Below are 19,801 nucleotides of genomic sequence, written 5' to 3'. Positions count from 1 at the left end.
GGTGAAGTAAATACTGATTTTATGTTATTTAGTATACTGTCCTCAGTCACCAACAGAAATAACTGCGTTCGTACCTCAAGCACCCTGTGTACTTAAAATTATCTAATACTAGAAACTTTCACTCTTGCTGGTTATATAAAATACAAACAGTCTTACCTTAAGAATAGAAAAAATGATTATCACAAAAAAATCAATGAATTGCAATACCACAAAATTTTCCTTGACCTTTATTTGTTTCATGCTGCGCTGTATCTGCTTAGAGCCCGTGGTTTCTGTTTTGCCGCAAAATAGCTGCATGTATCAGTGAAGTCATGGTGGATTTACTGAGAAACCACCGTTTCAGTACGCAGAAAGTCAAAATAATTACGGCGTTTGCTCTATGAAACCACTTAGACTGAAATGGTTAAGGTTCATCTCGCAGTAGACTGACTGTAATTAATTATTAATAAACGATTGGAAATACCGCCTGAAAACATACAGCTACCTGAAAGTACCCAAATGGCTGTATTTCTTTTTAAAATAGATGGCACTTGCTCATTAGAAGAGCTGTAAATGCATACCTTAAAAGCGACGAGCACTTACTCATTAGCTCTTGAGGTACTTATTTTACACCACATGTTTACTGGCCATTTTTTCTTGTTTTGGTCTATACCACCAGTTCCCAAAATATGGAAAGCAAAGTGTTTGCAGTAGTAGAGATTTGTTTCACTGTATCGAAGATCAAGAATTGGTCGTAGATCTTAAGGTAAGCATTTTAGAGCCCATGTTCACTTGAGTTTTTTGTTTAGGATGGTCATTCCTGTCATATCCCTGAATATTGACCATCACTTCTCAAACATTCTGTTTTCAGGAGTCACCTGAGCTTTTTTCCAATCGCTTGGGACTTTGCGCTTGGCGAGAGATTCGCGACAAACGCAAGCTAAGTAAGGGGCCAATGCTGTAGAGCACTCGTTGCAAAACCATCTTGGAATTCCATGAGGACCTGTCGATTTATCTGTTTTCAATTCTTTAAGTTGTTTCTCTACAGCCAGAATGCTGATTATTTCTCCATAAGAGAGTCTGTGCGATGTCAAACGGCGGTATGTTTGTACGGTTTTACTGTGTGAACGATTCCTGAAATGTGAAATTTGAAACCTCGGCATTACTTTTACTCTAGTCTACAGCCACACCAGATTGACCAACGAGTTACTGATTGGAAGCCTTAGATTCAGTTTGCGATTTTACGTAGGACCAGAATTTACGCGGGTCCGTGGCAAGATCTGTTGCCAAGGTATGTCGGTAGTAGTTGTTGTAACCTTCACGCATCGATCTCTTTACAGACGCACGAATTTCAATTAACTTTTGCCTGTCGTTATTTGTGCATCCTCTTTTGGACCGAGAATGCAGCAGCCTTTGCATCCTCAGCATTTTTCGAATTTGTTTGTTAAGCCACGACGAGTCTGTTCCTCTCGAAATTGTGGCAATTATCAGGGCTATAGATGGCGTTATGCAGTATTAGCGTGTTGTCTTCTCGACAGAGGGGGGGGGGGGGTTATGGTTCTTGGTTCCTCCTTAGTCATACACCTTGTTCACAATCTGGCATTTTATGCTGCTTGACGGCCGCAACTCGCTTTATATCCTGAAGCCATTTTTATACACTACTGGCTATTAAAACTGCTACACCAAGAAGAAATGCAGATGATAAACGGGTATTAATAGGACAAATATATTATACTAGAACTGACATGTGATTAAATTTTCATGCAATTTGGGTGCACAGATCCTGAGAAATCAGTAGCCAGAACAACCACCTCTGGCCGTAGTAACGGCCTTCATACGCCTGGGCATTGAGTCAAATAGAGTTTGGTGACGTGTACAGGTACGGCTGCCCATGTAGCTTCAACACGATACCACAGTTCATCAAGAGTAGTGACTGGCGTATTGTGACGAGCCAGTTGCTCGGCCACCATTGACCAGTCGTTTTCAATTGGTGCGAGATCTGGAGAATGTGCTGGCCAGGGAGCAGTCGAACATTTTTTGTATCCAGAAAGGCCCGCACATGACCTGCAACATGCGGTCGTGCATTATCCTGCTGAAATGTAGGGTTTCGCAGGGATCGCTTGAAGGGTAGAGCCACGGGTCGTAACACATCTGAAATGTAACGTCCACTGTTCAAAGTGCCGTAAATGCGAACAAGAGGTGACCGAGACGTGTAACCAATGGCACCCATACCATCACGCCGGGTGATACGCCAGTATGGCGATGACAAATATACGCTTCCAAAGTGCGTTCACCGCGATGTCGCCAAACACGGATGCGACCATCATGAAGCTGTAAATAGAACCTGGATTCATCTGAAAAAATGACGTTTTGCCTGCCATTCGTGCACCTAGGTTCGTCGTTGAGTACACCATCGCAGGCGCCCCTGTCTGTGATGCAGCGTCAAGGGTAACCGCAGCGATGTTCTCCGAGCTGATAGTCCATGTTGCTGCAAATGTCGTCGAACTGTTCGTGCAGATGGTTGTTTTGAAAAAGTCCCCATCCGTTGACTCAGGGATCGAGACGTGGCTGCACGATCCGTTACAGCCATGCGGATAAGATGCCTGTCATCTCGACTGCTAGTGATACGAGGCCATTGGGATGCAGCACGGCGTTCCGTATTACCCTCCTGAACCCACCGATTGGATCTCGACCAACGCTGGCAGCAATGTTGCGATACGATAAACTCCAATCGCGATAGGCTACAATCCGACCTTTATCAAAGTCGGAAACGTGATGGTTCGCATTTCTCCTCCTTACACGAGGCATCACAACAACGTTTCACCAGGCAACGCCAGTCAACTACTGTTTGTGTATGAGCAATCGTTTGGAAACTTTCCTCATGTCAGCACGTTGTAGGTGTATCCACCGGCGTCAACCTTGTGTGAATGCTCTGAAAAGCTAATCATTTGCATATCACAGCATGTTCTTCCTGTCGGTTAAATTTCGCGTCTGTGGAACGTCATCTTCGTGGTGTAGCAATTTTAATGGCCAGTAGTGTATGTTTCCATTCGCTGACGTAGTGAACAGCTGCAGAAGAATGGCGCGCGTGGAGCAGACACAAACAGGATTACCTCATAAAGCTAAGGCCGAGGACGAAGTCGGGCACGAGTTGGAGTCGATTTAACAGTCAACAGCGCGGGCCTCCGCGGGTACCCGCTCGGGCCGTGCGCTCCGGTGCCGGGGCGGCGTGGGAGGGGCGACCTGACGCACTGCAGCCGCCACCCGCCCACGCAAAATTGAGAAACTTTGCTTCCCGTCTGGCGCAGGCCGCCTGCCTCCCAAGAAAATCCGCCGCTCCCTGCTTCCTTCTTACCTGCGCAGCCAAAGTCTAGTTTAACTGCACCCCTGCTGAGGAGATTCGAGTCGCCTCAGTGGGGCTTCCCGCGATATAGTGGTGTGCTGTAGAAACTGAAGTAGTTGGTGCGGCAGTCGCCCGATTTATAAGTAAGTGTCGCTAGTTGCGATATTCAGTTCCAGTCCACCTCCACACCATGGACTGGAAGAGAATGGTGATGAGATGCTGTTCTTCCCGTAGGTAACGCTCTGCAACGTGGCACTAGAAACAGTTACAGGCATTCGTATTTTATCAACGTGAAAAGGCCAAGAGGCAAGACACTTGTGATGATCCAACGGAGGTGGTAGTTCTGTTCGATTCCTAACAACACAAATGGACCGATGTAGTGGAGGTGGTGGCACTAAACAGTGGCCGTTCAATATGTAGTAGAATACTTTTTTTCCTTCAAGCATTTTTTTTAGGATTCCAATGTACCACATTATTCCTCACTCGTCCGATTACAAAATCTTATTTTGTAACGTGTTATTAGTGTGTTTTCTTCTGAAAGTCCGGTGTGTCGTGTATTGATATTCATGACATGCTCTACACATTATTTAAGTAATGACAAATGTATTGTTGTAGCTTAAACCATTTTAACCCTTATCCGGGAAGATGGTCCCGTACTAAAACCGGTCGACATTTCGATTTAAAATCGATTCCGAATTTCTAGATTTCCAGAAGCCTTTTGACATCGTACCTCATTAGCGGCTTGTCACCAAATTGCGTGTTTATGGAATATCCCCTCAGTTCCGGGACTGGACTCGTGATTCCTATCAGAGAGGTCACGGCTCGTAGTGACTGACGAAAAGTCATCGAGTAAAACCGGAGCGATTTCTGGTGTTCTCCGAGGTAGTGTTATAGGCCTTACCACTACAAACGATCGAGGGACAATCTGAGCAGCCGTCTTAGGTTGTCTGCAGATGACGCTATCGATTAGCGAAGTCATCGTAAGATGAAAACATACAGCAAAAATATGTAAATTGGCAGTTGACCCTAAATAATGAAAAGTGTCAACCATATGAATGCTAAATGGAATCCCTTAAACTTTGATTACACTATAAATCACTCCAATCGAAAGGCCGTAAAATCAACTCAAGACCCAGAAATTACAATTACGAACAACTTAAATTGGAAAAATACATAGAAAATGTTGTGGGGTAGTCGAATCAAAGACTTTGTTCTATTGGCAGAACACTTGGAAGATGCAACAGTTCTACTAAAAAGACTGCCTACACTACCCCTGTGGAGTCTCCTTTTGAAGTCCTCCTGCGCAGTGTGGGATCCTTACCACATAGGATTAACCGAGTACGTCGAGAAACTTCAGAAAATGGGAGCACGTTGCGTATTATCGAGAAATAGGGGAGAGAGTGTAACGGACATGATACAGGATTTGGGGTGGAAATCATTAAAACGAATGAGTTTTCCGCTGCGCCGCGATCTCCTCACGACATTTCAGTCACCAGCTCTATTCTGCGAATGCGAAATATTTTGTGGACGTCGACATTCATAAGGAAACACGATCACCATAATAAAATAAGGGCAGTAAGAGCTCTCACGGAAAGATATAGGCGTCCGTTTTTATTTATTTTTTTTTTCGCGCGCTATTGGATAATGGAATAATAGAGAATTAATGTGAAGGTGGTTCGATGAACCCTCTGTCACTTACTTAAGTGTGATTTTCAGAGTAGTCATGTGGATGATGATGGACAATCTAATGACTTACGACTGCGGGTTGAGAGTAAACCGAAGAAACTTGAAAGTAAAGAGGAGTAGCAGAAATGAGATTAGCTATAAACTTAATCTGAAATGCGGGCAGTACAAAGAGGACGACGTGAAAGAGTTCTGCTACTTGGGAATAAAATGACACGTGACCAACGAAACAAGGAGCACAACAGAAGAAAACTAGCAGAGACAACGATGTCATTCCTGGCATGAAGAATTCTGCTAGCATTAAATCTAGGCCTTAATTTGGGGAATGAAATCTCTGAGAAAGTACGTTTGGATCACCGGAAGTGAATCACGGACTGTGGAAATCCTGCGAAAGAAAGAGAATCGAAGCGTTTTCAGTTTCGATGTTACAGAAGGTTGCTGATAATTAAGTGGACTGATTAGGAAGTCCTTTGCAAAATCAGTGGAGAAAAGGGTACAGGCATGTAGAGAATTTTTTAGAAGTGGTACGAGATGACAGAGCATGTGTTAAGACATCAGAGAATAACTTCCATGGTACCAGAAGGAGCCATGGAAGACACAAGCTGCAGGGGATGACAGAGATTGAAATACAAGCAATAAGTAAGAGCGTACGTTGTAAGTGGTACTGTAAGATGATGTGATCGACACAGAGCGAGGCATTGTGGCGGGTTGCATGAAAGCAGTAAGAAAACTGTGGGGAAAAAAACGAGAGACGCATATGTGCGCTTGACTATTATTCGTTAGGGCAAGTTTCAAATCCACGTCCAGCTGTGCTCATTTTCGTTCTTCGTGCTTCCCTTAATGAGTGCAAGCCAATTTCGGAATAATGTCTTTCAAAATGGCACAGCAAAATTCAGTGCATCGTATCTAACGCTCTCGTGAGTGTTGGAATGTTAAACGCCTGTATTCCTTCGTTTTCTTCATAACAGTATGACCTATAGGCCGCTAAAGTAGAGAAGCAACTGCATATGTTGCGTTTGATGTTTCCATTATTCCTGTAAGATCACTAATATACGTACAACATTTTTTTTCTCATTGCGGCACAACAACAGAAAAATAGAGCTTAAAAGGTTTTTTAAGTTTAAAATAATGGCGACTGAGAAACATACTGGCTAATATGATGATCTTTAACATGACATTCCCGTGAACTTCATGTCAACTGTTCTAGACAGGTCACTAGACATGAAGCGAAATATAAAATTTATCTCATATTAAATACTGAAAAGTTCCACAGTCCACATTAGAGACAATACGGAGCAACGAAGATGTTATAATATACGAGTAGTATAGCACGAAGTGCATCATAAAAGTACGTAATATGAATATATGAGGAATTCTACAAAAGGACTCATCTGAAGAACTTCTGCAGGTGAATGCGATGGCGAGCATTACGTAGCTGTAATGTGAAGTAACTTTTCCGCGACATGCGAAAAATAAGCTGTAGAATTTGCCGACTTTAAAGCGGAAATTCAGTAAAAATACCTCGGATCAGCGGAAACGGAAAGTTTTACCCAGAATACTGCTGCTGGTGCTTTCATTTTTTGACATTAGGAAGTGTCGCATTGTGGCTGGCGCAAACGTAAACTTTGTCGGAAATGCCAACAGATGTTCGTTCTCCACTGGAAAAGTTCTCGGAAACTAGAGAGCATGGTTCGCCTATGTTGTTGGTCGAAAGTTTTGTTTTTATCAGACGTGCTACCAGAATAGGTTTCCAGTCGTTCATTATAGTCGAGAATCACAGACTCCAGAATGTATATTTAAAGAAGGATAAGCTGTTGCGCAGAATTCACCTCATAATTTTCAGCAACATCGATGACCATATACCGGAAAATTCCTCTGTAAAAGCACGAAGGAAACAGTAGCTCAGCTAAAAAACACACTGGAACAGCTGAAAAATAATGCGCATAACTTGGAAAGCAGTAAGGGTTCATCAACAAATTGGAGAAAACTTTCTTGTAGACCACGGAAAGCGTGGCGTGCAAAAGTGAGTGTTAGTGCTATAACAGCTATGGAGGGGTAAATAAGATTAAACAAGAAAAATCGTGTAGTGGTTTTCAGAATAATGACGAAAGTAACTTTAACTACATAATGAAAAACTGAGCAGGCCATTCTCTCCAGTCATGCAGTTAACTGATTTGATGCTGTATCTTCAGGAAGATACAGAATACAGCCATGCGCATAAGCGGGGCGAGATAGCTACAACTCAGGCACACCATAGTTACAGTTAGCTTCCTTAGAGGGCGCAAATAGCAAGGCCTATTCGACACATACGGCTGACGTCACTCAGACTATTCCCAAGTGAGCACCACCCGCCGTTATAATTAGACGTGTGACTCCTATCAGCAAATATCGCACAGCATTGCATAGTATGAGCACTACCTCATCATCGGGGTCGTGTTTACAGTCGCCCACAAGAGAAGCCTAGTGAAACTTCGTCACATGTTAAAACTGTGTGCCAGGTTGTTTCAAAACTGTGCAAATGCCGTTGCAGAGTGAAAGATTGATTCAGTAGTGGAGGTTTTAGTCTAGTTATGCACACTATGTTACATCAGTTATTAAGGTTCAGTATCAAGTGCCAGTCCCTGCAACATTCAGTGAACCTCTGTCTGTCTTCCTTTGGTTGATTGCAAATTATTAGGAAAGTTCAAAAGAATGCAGGTAATATTACCAGGGCTATTCGGAAAGTAAGGAATGATAAGTCGCGAAGTTGGAAACCACAGTGAAAATGGCTCAAATGGCTCTGAGCACTATGGGACTCAACTGCCGAGGTCATTAGTCCCCTAGAACTTAGAACTAGTTAAACCTAACTAACCTAAGGACATCACACACATCCATGCCCGAGGCAGGATTCGAACCTGCGACCGTAGCGGTCTCGTGGTTCCAGACTGCAGCGCCAGAACCGCGCGGCCACTTCGGCCGGCACCACAGTGAAAATCTAAACTGTTTTATTTGCAAAGCTTAGCTACACCTTCCAGCTACTTTTCTACACAGTCGAAGCTCAGACTTAGACATCTATCGTAGCGTTGTACCAACTTTCCAATTCCCTCGTTATGGAAGACAGCCACGAGTGCTTTCCGACAATTTTCTTCTCTGGACTGCAGCTCGTAGTCTGTGTCAAAATATTGTCTTGATAGGCAGCGGCTCATTTGAGCAGACATGAACGTCAGGGGTAGCCAGTTACGGGCTGTATTGTGGGTGATCAAACACTTTCCATCGAAAACGCTGCAGAAGCATCTTCACTGCCCCTGTAGAGTGCGGCCAAGAATTGTCGTGTAGAACGAACCACATGACAGCTATGCTATGTGGATTGCATAGCTACAGGCGAAATCTTTCGCCAGGCCCTCATACTTGGCGCTCCGTTATCAGCGCGTTACGTAACGAAGGTCACGCGTTCTCTATATAAGAGGGCAGTGCACGCCAGCGGAATCTTCCACTGTGAGCTCTATCTGCAACAGCGTTGAAGCACTATGCCTCGCCGACGTGTGTATCGTCATCGTCGCCACCACGTGCCAGTTTATAAACACATAATCAGCCTGAAAATAAACTTGGAGGAAATGCGACTGTGAGCTCAGAACTGAAAAGAGACACATGATGCTATTGACGGGCATACTAGACATAGTGTCCAACGCATCTGTGCAAAGCTTCATCAGATTTTCACTGTATTTTCCATTTCGCGACCGATCGTTCCTTACGTTCCGAATAATCTTCGTATGAAACTTGCAGCAACAACATATCACCGAGGAAAGACATTCATTGGTAAGTGTGGACGAGATTATCCAATGCTAGATGGTATTGGTGGTGGTGGTGGTGGTGGTGGTGGTGGTGGTGGTGGTGGTGATGGTTAGATATAGAGCCTGCACGACATGTCTGGGGGGCGGGAGGTGGGGGCTGGAAGTTCTCTTAGTGTAAAAATGACATACTGGGAATTCTAGTAGCTATAAGCATTTATCTGGATTCACTACAACGCAGGTGGGAAGTGAAACGCAGCCCTACGTCACGACTGTGATTTTCGTTACCTGCCAGCAATGTGGACTACTTTCTCATTTCTTCCACACGAGTGCTCCACAAGGCACAAGATCCAATCTCGTTATCTACGGGCAATATGTAAGTCTGTACACGTCATATGCATCTTCCTGTCAACACCGTTCGCCACACACACACACACACACACACACACACACACACACACAAATGGTTCAAATGGCTCTGAGCACTATGGGACTTAACATCTTAATCAGTCCCTTAGAACTTAGAACTACTTAAACCTAACTAACCTAAGGACATCACACACATCCATGCCCAAGGCAGGATTCGAACCTGCAACCGTAGCAGTCCCGCGGTTCCGGACTGCAGCGCCCAGAACCGCAAGACCACCGCGGCCGGCACACACACACACACACACACACATACACACACACACACACACACACACACACACAGACAACCTTAGAGTAAAGCGTCTCATCGGCTCGTCAGCAGTAGACAGAACATCTACGCACGATGGAAACAAGAATCTGATATGCAATCAGTTCCAATTCTCGTCAAGAATGTATACTGACACAGAGACGTAGACAGAGATTTGCAGCTAGCAATGGGTAACTTTGGAACCGATGCAGGTCTAGTGGCGAAATATAACAGCTATTTCTCGCAGGAAAGCAGCGGTATACGGCGATAAAACAGCTCCTTTTCGCTTCGGCAAACGCCGCGGCCCGAGTCCAGAGCATTACAGGAAGTATGAAGTCTTTACACGTCGAACGTCCGGTCGTGGGGGTTCAGGTAAATGTAGCAGAAAACGCTACGTGCGGGGCAGGCCAATGTTCCGCCGTAGTGGTCTACGAGGCTGGCCACAAATCTGCCAAGGGGTAGATGGAGGGGCTGACGGCGAGGGAGGCAGGGAGCGAGGGGGAGGAAGGAGCAGGGGCTCTTCCTGTGATGCATCGTCCCTGGCCTCTGCTGCAGACCGTCGGCTCATACCCTGGTCTCTTGATCCGCCATTGGAGCTACATCTACCAGGGTGGTTCAATAAGTCATGTCATCGACATTCAAATATACAAAGCGCGTCTGAGCTCATCGCTGTATAAATCGATGCCTAAATTGTAACGTGAGTTAAAAGGATTTATTTCTCACCACGGACAACGCAGTCACTTAGCGACTCAGTGCAGCGGTGTTTGCATATAACTCTCAGTGCTAACAAGCAAAACTGCATGACATAACCGCAGAAATCAATTTGGACTTAAGATTGAAACGTCCCCATAGAACAATTTATACAAGACTGTGCTTAAACTGACACACAATATTTTTTAGCGCAACGCAATCTGACTTTCAGAAATCCCTACAAAGGAATGGTCCTGACTAACATTAACCTGTACCTTTCACAAATCACTTACCTCACCAAAAATCTTCGTTACTCGAACTACTGCAATACAGCGAGCGCCACTACTGCCAGCTAAATAAAAGATTCAAACTACGGAAGTCACTAACTACTGGTACGCATAGTTAGCAAATGAAAGATTTTAATAGAGAACAAACAATGTATTTACCTTAATGGTCATAATATATATAGCAGTTCATGACATCTCATTTCCCACATCCACCACTGCTGGCGGCTCACCTCCAACTGCGCAACGCTACGCGCTGTTCACATCCAGCTGCCGCTGCCCAACACTACAATGGCAGACAACAATGCAAACTAGCCACAGACTGCACACAGCACAGCCAGTGATTTTCATATAGAGCGCTACGTAACGTTGCCAATAAGAAAACATAAACAGCCTACTTACATAAAGAAAACATAAACAGCCTACTTACATAGCCCCCATGCTCCCCACAAAAAATTTTACAAATTGTTTTGGGCAGTGGCCAATAATGATTTGAAAAAGTTTTTCATAATTACAATAACAAAGATATCCAATGCACACACTTATTGATAAAATGTTGGTCAAAAGCTAAAATTTTCTCACAGTCCATAAAGACAGTCCAGATTGGTCATCACAGTAAAATTGCAGTGGTTTTTTTTTCAAAGTATGAGCAGTAAAAGACAATGCAAACGGAAGTAGTGGATTTCCATGCAGTCTTGAAGAAGTAGTGTTGTCCTTCCAACTGAAAGACAGTGCTGACTCTTGACATGCTGACAGGTAATGGGCCACAACAGAGCAAACCCACAGCAGAGTCATTCGACGTTTTGAAGAAGATTGGTAGGTAGGTCATCACAGAGCAGACCCACTGTAGTCCTGGTAGAGAGTATGGTATTGGTGGGCCACCAGAGGTGCAGACCCACTGTAGTCCTTGTAGAAATAATGGTATTGATGAGTCAGCAAAGGTGTAGACCCACTGTAGTCCTTGTAGAAATAACGGTATTGGTGGGTCATCAAAGGTGTAGACCCACTGTAGTCCTTGTAGAGATGGCCAGCAGCCAACGCGCTGTTCACATCCAGCTGCCGCTGCCCAACATTACAATGGCAGACAACAATGCAAACAAGCCACAGACTGCACACAGCACAGCCAGTGATTTTCATATAGAGCGCTACGTAATGATGCCAATAAGAAAACATAAACAGCCTACTTACATAAAGAAAACATAAACAGCCTAGTTACAAGATTAACGTATCTGTTAGGACTGTGAGGCAAAATTTGGCGGTAATGGGCTATGGAAGCAGACGACCGACGCGAGTGCCTTTGCAAACAGCATCACCTACAGCACCTTTCCTGCACTCGTGACTATATCGGTTGGACCCTAGACGACTTGAAAACAGTGGTCTGGTCATTTGATATGAGCAGATGGTAAGGCTCAAAAAAATGGCTCAGATGGCTCTAAGCACTATGGGACTTCACATATGCGGTTATCAGTCCCCTAGACTTAGAACTACTTGAACCTAACTAACCTAAGGACATCACACACATCCATGCCCGAGTCAGCATTCGAACCTGCGACCGTAGCAGCAGCGCGGTTCTGGACTGAGCCTAGAGCCGCTCGGCCGCATCGGCCTGCTTGGTAGGGTTCGAGTGTGGCGCAGACCCCACGACGCCATGGATCCAAGTTGTCAACAAGACACTGTGCAAGCTGGTGGTGGCTCCATAATGGAGTGGGCTACGTTTACATGGAATGGCCTGGGCCGTCTGGTCCAACTGAACCGATCACTGACTAGAAATGGTTATGTTTGGCCAGTTGGAGACCATCTGTAGCCATTCATGTACTTCATGTTCCCAAACAAAGATGGAATTTTTATGAATGGTATTATCACCGGGCCACAATTGTTCGCGGCTGGTTTGAAGAATATTCTGGGAAATCCGAGCGAATCATTTAGGTACGCAGATTGCCCGACGTGAATCCAATCGAAAATTTATGGGACATAATCTAAAGGTCAGTTATTTCACAAAATTGTGTTCCGGCAACGCCTTCCCCATAATGGACGCTATAGCGACAGCATCGCTCAATATTTTTGTTAGGGACTTCCAGCAACTTGTTGAGTCCACGCCACATGAAGCTGCTGCGAAGGCCAAAAGGGAATCCGACGCTGTACTACGATGTAACCAATAAATTTTGTCACCTCAGTGTAAATCGATAGCTAAATTGTAGCGTGCTTTAAGAATAGAAGAACGTGGATGTGCAATCGGAGACTACTGAAAACAGCTGGGTGGCTGTGTAGTATCGAATACAGTAATACGCATCAAATGAACTTGATTCCTGTGAAGATTTGGCTCCTGGTGCAGTGAAGCAGGGCCCACAGTTTGGTCATAAACTACGCTTAATGAAGACGACGATGGATGCAACGTTGGTGCTAGTTCTAATCCTTCTATACTCACATCTTAATGTTATAACAAACTTCCCAAAGTATATCTTTGCAACCGTCTGCGTGAAATGTTGTGCCACTGAGAACAAATATGAGCAGGGTTTATCGTAGAATAACGATTATGATAATAATTAATTTAGTAATTTTAAGTTTTGAACATGGCTGTTGTTCAGCAGCCGAATACTGATTTCAGTATAATATTAAACAGCCAACCGACTGCATATAAACATTAGGTACATTGACCTAGGTTTGCTGTTTTTCCCAGCTGGGTACTCGTAGCAAAGACTACAACATTTTGTTTTACTTTGGATTGAGCATAGCTGTTCCGAATTCTGACTATTGCTATTTAGCATTCCAATTTTATGATTAGCAACTGTTCATTCTGACGAAGACACAGCAGGTCAAAGTACCTGACGATGATGTGTAATCGGTTTGGTGTTTAATCTTGTATTGAAATTAGTAATTTTCGAAATGTTCAAATGTGTGTGAATTCCTAAGGGACCAAATTTCTAAGGTCATCTGTCCCTACGCTTACACACTACTTAAACTAACTTATGGTAAGAACAACACACACACCCATGCCTGAGGGAGGACTCGAACCTCCGGCGGGAGGGGCCGCGCAATACGTGACATGGCGCCTCAAACCGCGCGGCCACTCCGCGTATCAGTAATTTTCATTATTGAACTTGTTATTCTCATTATATGTATTTCAACGTCGTTGTTGGCTTCGCAGCTAGAGGTATATTTCTCTTGGTGGAAAATATTCATGTTTTGGTTTATTATCTCGAAATAACGTGCTGCATGTACTTTATGCATTTAGCTTTCTTCATTATGAGACATCGGTGCAGTTAAGTCTGAAACGACTTGACATACACAGTGGAAAAGCTTCCCGCCAGCTTCATACAACAGCATCTTCTCGCAACTATGCTCGAACAATATCGCTGTCTAACTCATCACCCTCTCTAGGAAAGTTGACGGCTGGGTATTCGTTTGGTCTTCATCTTTTCATCCGATGACCGTCATCATCATCATCGACGCGCAAGGCGCTGTGTTATGTCCACCCATCACCATTATGACTGCTTGTGATCTGGTGGGGCCACCTTCAGTAAGAAGTGTGAATGTCTGTAGAGGAATGGGAGCCGGTTCTTTATAAAGAGCCGAAATCAGAGAGGGTAGAGACGTCGGACACTGGGTCTGAAACAAACTCATCCCAAAAGTGTTCCTGTGGGTTCTGGTCGTGACTTTCAGGAACGTTACTGTCCACGAACTATTATCTCACAGATGCTGCTATATTACAGGTTACATTTCCATACGGATACAAAAAACTGTTCCTGTAGCGTTCATGGTCCATTGGTTAGCTTTGCTGCCTCTAGACCCTGGAGTCTCGATTCTCCTCCGGGCTGGAGACTTTCTCTGGACGATGACTAAGTGTTTGTGTTGTCTTCGTTTCATATCATCCTCATCACTATCATTATCATCACCATCATCATGATCGTCATCGTCGAGGCTCGTCACTGAAGTGGCGTCAAATGGAAAAAGGTGCTTTAGGGCGGCCGAATTACTCCAGACCGTGTCTCTCGGCCGGTAATGCCATACGATCATTTCATTTCAGGGTATAGCATAATTCTTGATTCTAAATCACTCGTTTCAAGCCGGCCAGTGTCCCGTGGCGTCCTTCTTTGCACCACCTTAAGCTTCGATTAGCACTATACAATGTGTCGCTTGTGTGGAGCTATTCAACGACTGTGTTCAACCATTATTTTTAACTCCCTATACACAGTCCTTGTACTATCTGGACTGCTAGCGGCACTTTGGAACTCACGAGTGATTCTTCGTGTTCATTTCAAGCGTCTTTTTATAATTACTTGTCCACGTTGTAACTTCGAAGTCACTCAACTCTTCTGACTGGTTCTCTACTGGTGGCACAAAACTCCCCGCCTTCGTTTATACTTGGGGGTCCGCCTCTCATGATATTTAGTGCTTAACTGTGGATTACTGATTCTTTTGATCAGATACTGTTTATGAGCAGGTTCTAAGCGACACCTAAGCAAAATGTGTTAAATCAACGACGCTACAGAACGATACAGTTACAGTTGCTTGATTCACGGTCGATATGCCGTATTGTGCCTATAATAACCGCAGTTTATCGTCACTCTGCTAGAAGACATCACGCTCGCCGTTGACTGTAGGAATTATTATAGACTGGGGGCGTCCACTTGAATTTAAGTCTTAATGCCGCTGAAACAGACTAATAAATTGTCCTGGTAGGACATACTCAAAATGATGCTAACGAATTATTCTATGACGGTAGCTTTATAACTACCACACATTTAACAGCCTCTCATCTGAAGACAGCCGAACGGATTCTATTTTTCAGTTTTTAACCATTTCAGACGGAGAAGCATGTTATTTAGTCTGTCAATTCCGATTATTCATTCAGTGGTCGAATTTTCCCTTATTTCCGATGTGCCACGGCTCTTTTGAACGGAAGTTTTGGTGGTTATACAGCCACTTTTATTTATTCTGGCACGATATACAAGGTTTCGGTTGTCGTCTAGCATGCTACTGCAGCTGTATGATGTTCATTGCTTACGTTGTGCGTTTATTTGAAGGTTGGCGCGTGCCATTAACGCTGCATTGTTGAGTGTGTGTGTGTGTGTGTGTGTGTGTGTGTGTGTATGAGTATAGCGGAAAAGGTTGGTTATTTATACACTTCCTCTATTGTGGCAAACAGTGTTTCTTTCCAGAAAGATGTGTATCCATTTAGCAACATTTTTTTCCCTGGGCTATTGATTTTTGTATATAGAGGGACTATACAAGGGCGATGTACTTAAGGACAATATTATGGAAATAGAAGAGGATGTACATGAAGATGAAATGGGAGATACGATACTGCGTGAAGAGTTTGACAGAGTACTGAAAGACCTAAGTCGAAACAAGACCGCTGGAGTAGACAACATTCCATTAGAACTACTGATGGCCTTGGGAGAGCCAGTCCTGACAAAACTCTACCATCTGGTGAGCAAGATGTATGAGACAGGCGAAATACCCTCAGACTTCAAGAAGAATATAATAATTCCAATCCCAAAGAAAGCAGGTGTTGACAGATGTGAAAATTACCGAACTATCAGTTTACAGCGGTTGGGATGGGAGTGAGACAGGGTTGTAGCCTGTCCCCGATGTTATTCAATCTGTATATTGAGCAAGCAGTAAATGAAACAAAAGAAAAATTCGGAGTAGGTTCACCGATGACATTGTAACTCTGTCAGAGACAGCAAAGGACTTGGAAGAGCAGTTGAACGGAATGGACAGTGTCTTCAAAGGAGGATATAAGATGAACATCAACAAAAGCAAAACGAGGCTAATGGAATGCAGTCGAATTAAGTCGGGTGATGCTGAGGGAATTAGATTAGGAAATGAGACACTTAAAGCAGTAAAGGACTTTTGCTATTTGGGGAGCAAGAAACTGATGATGGTCGAAGTAGAGTGGGTATAAAATGTAGACTGGCAATGGCAAGGAAAGCGTTTCTGAAGAAGAGAAATTTGTTAACATCGGGTATAGATTTAAGTGTCAGGAAGTCGTTTCTGAAAGTATTTGTATGGAGTGTAGCCATGTATGCAAGTGAAACATGGACGATAAATAGTTTGGACAAGAAGAGAATAGAAGCTTTCGAAATGTGGTGCGACAGAAGAATGTTGAAGATAAGATGGGTAGATCACATAACTAATGAGGAGGTATTGAATAGAATTGAGGAGAAGAGGAGTTTGTAGCACAACTTGACAAGAAGAAGGGACCGGTTGGTAGGACATGTTCTGAAGCATCAAGGGATCACAAATTTAGCATTGGAGGGCAGCGTGGAGGGTAAAAATGGTAGAGGGAGACAAAGAGATGAGTACACTAAGCAGATTCAGAGGGATGTAGGTTGCAGTAAGTACTGGGAGATGAAGAAGCTTGCACAGGATAGAGTAGCATGGAGAGCTGCATCAAACCAGTCTCAGCACTGAAGACAACAACAACAACAACAACATAGGGCAGCGGAGACTTAATGAAAGTAACACAGAAAAGTGAGTAGTACAAAGTATTACTGAACTTTGGTAACTCTGATTACAACAATTGTAGGACGCAGGTTTAGCCTATCTGTCCTTCGTTCACTACAACTCCGCGAACACAAACTTAATAATGTTCTCTTGACTCAAGTAGGAAGAAAACTAATCTTCTCTCTTGATGTGCTACTCAAATAACAGTTCCAGACTATCAGTTATCAGTTAAATGTCTAGGCAGGCGGCCCCTCTCCATACGTGATAATTCTATTCATTGTTCTGTTTCTACTGAAGACTAACCGCTAGCTATCTAGCGGGAACCGTTCCTATCTCACTCGATGACTTTAAGAAACGACGAACGTTCTGCAGGAACTCCCCAGCAGGACTCGGACTGACTGACTGTCCACTTACAACGGACAGCTTCTACTCGTGCTCGGTTGCTTAAGCGGACTTATATTTTCCCGGTGGCAGTGGTGCTCCAGGGGCCGTGATTCTCGCGGGCAGCGTGATTAGTTTTCGAGCAGCGATGTTCCTTCTGCGGACGGACGTACACGGTGCTTCTGGTACCAACTCTTCTTCTGTGGTCTATCAGTACACCACGGAAATTACTTACTTTACTGTTGCAATTACGGTCTTTTGGGTCGTTATCAAGCAGTAATGCAAAAAACTTCGCTTCGGCGAGTGTCACACTTGAAAATCCTCCGACATGTACACATAACATCGACAGAACTAAGCCTCTTCAATGACATTACTGCATTCCTACAGCGGAAGGTCTTAGTTCTCACAATGACAGTACACGTGTCGGGGAATTTTAAAGTCTGACATCTACTGAAGCATAATCTTTCGCAGTCCCAATTGGTATGGAGCAACAGCCGAAAGTGCAATAGTAAAAATAAATAACTTTTGATCTCTGTTGGTCCATCATGGACAGGGGACATCAGCTGTTTAATTAATTGTCAATATCAATGAAATTCCCCGACAGCCGTGTAGCTAAGATGGCCATTAAAATTGCTACACTAAGAAGAAATGCAGATAATAAACACATCCAATGTGAATTCACGCAATGTCGCCAAACACGGGTGCGACCATCATTATGCTGTAAACAGAACCTGGATTCATCCGAAAAAATGACGTTTTGCCATTCGTGCACCCAGGTTCGTCGTTGAGTACACCATTGCAGGCGCTCCTGTCTGATGCAGCGTCAAGGGTAACCACAGCCACAATGTCAGAGCTGACAGTCCATGCTTCGGCAAACGTCGTTGAACTGTTCGTGCAGATGGTTGTTGTCATGCAAACGTCCCCATATGTTTACTCAGGGATCGAGACGTGCCTGCACGATCCGTTACAGCCATGCAGATAAGATGCCTGTCATGTCGACTGCTTGTAATAGAGGCCGTTGGGATTCAGCACGGCGTTTCGTATTACCCTCCTGAACACAACGATTCCATATTCTGCTAACAGTCATTGGATCTCGACGAACGCGAGCAGTAATGTCACGATACGATAAACCGCAATCGCGATAGGCTACAATCCGACCTTTATCAAAGTCGGAAACGTGATGGTACGCATCTCTCCTCTTACACGAGGCATCACAACAACGTTTCACCAGGCAATGCCGGTCAACTGCTGTTTGTGTATGAGAAATCGTTTGGAAACTTTCCTCATGTCAGCACGTTGTAGGTGTCGCCACCGGCGCCAACCTTGTGTGAATGCTCCGAAAAGCTAATCATTTGCATATCACAGCATGTTCTTCCTGTCGGTTAAATTTCGCGTCTGTAGCACGTCATCTTCGTGGTGTAGCAATTTTCATGGCCAGTAGTGTATTTTATTTTATTTTGACGACAACCTGTTTCGGCAATCCACTATTCCATCTTCAGGCCATACATGCGTCTCTCAGAATAAAAGATAATGCGATACAGTGCCATATATCATATAACCCAGGGTTTCCTGAATTAAAACCGTTTCACGAGTGCTTCAATCGAAGACTTGGTAGCAGTTGCTATCATTTTACAAGTGCTTCAACCGAACGCTTGGTACCAGTTACTACGAAGTCTTCGACTGAAGCACTTCTGAAACGGTTTTAATTCACGAAACCCAGGGACATATGGGACTGTGTGGGATTACCGTTTACACTCCTGGAAATTGAAATAAGAACACCGTGAATTCATTGTCCCAGGAAGGGGAAACTTTATTGACACATTCCTGGGGTCAGATACATCACATGATCACACTGACAGAACCACAGGCACATAGACACAGGCAACAGAGCATGCACAATGTCGGCACTAGTACAGTGTATATCCACCTTTCGCAGCAATGCAGGCTGCTATTCTCCCATGGAGACGATCGTAGAGATGCTGGATGTAGTCCTGTGGAACGGCTTGCCATGCCATTTCCACCTGGCGCCTCAGTTGGACCAGCGTTCGTGCTGGACGTGCAGACCGCGTGAGACGACGCTTCATCCAGTCCCAAACATGCTCAATGGGGGACAGATCCGGAGATCTTGCTGGCCAGGGTAGTTGACTTACACCTTCTAGAGCACGTTGGGTGGCACGGGATACATGCGGACGTGCATTGTCCTGTTGGAACAGCAAGTTCCCTTGCCGGTCTAGGAATGGTAGAACGATGGGTTCGATGACGGTTTGGATGTACTGTGCACTATTCAGTGTCCCCTCGACGATCACCAGTGGTGTACGGCCAGTGTAGGATGCCGGGTGTTGGCCCTGTGTGCCTCGGTCGTATGCAGTCCTGATTGTAGCGCTCACCTGCACGGCGCCAAACACGCATACGACCATCATTGGCACCAAGGCAGAAGCGACTCTCATCGCTGAAGACGACACGTCTCCATTCGTCCCTCCATTCACGCCTGTCGCGACACCACTGGAGGCGGGCTGCACGATGTTGGGGCGTGAGCGGAAGACGGCCT

Source organism: Schistocerca cancellata, chromosome 1 (assembly GCF_023864275.1).
Source record: "Schistocerca cancellata isolate TAMUIC-IGC-003103 chromosome 1, iqSchCanc2.1, whole genome shotgun sequence".
In the NCBI taxonomy this organism is placed as follows: Eukaryota; Metazoa; Arthropoda; class Insecta; order Orthoptera; family Acrididae; genus Schistocerca; species Schistocerca cancellata.
The sequence above is the reverse complement of the archived record's forward strand: the minus strand, read 5'-3'. Positions refer to the sequence as shown.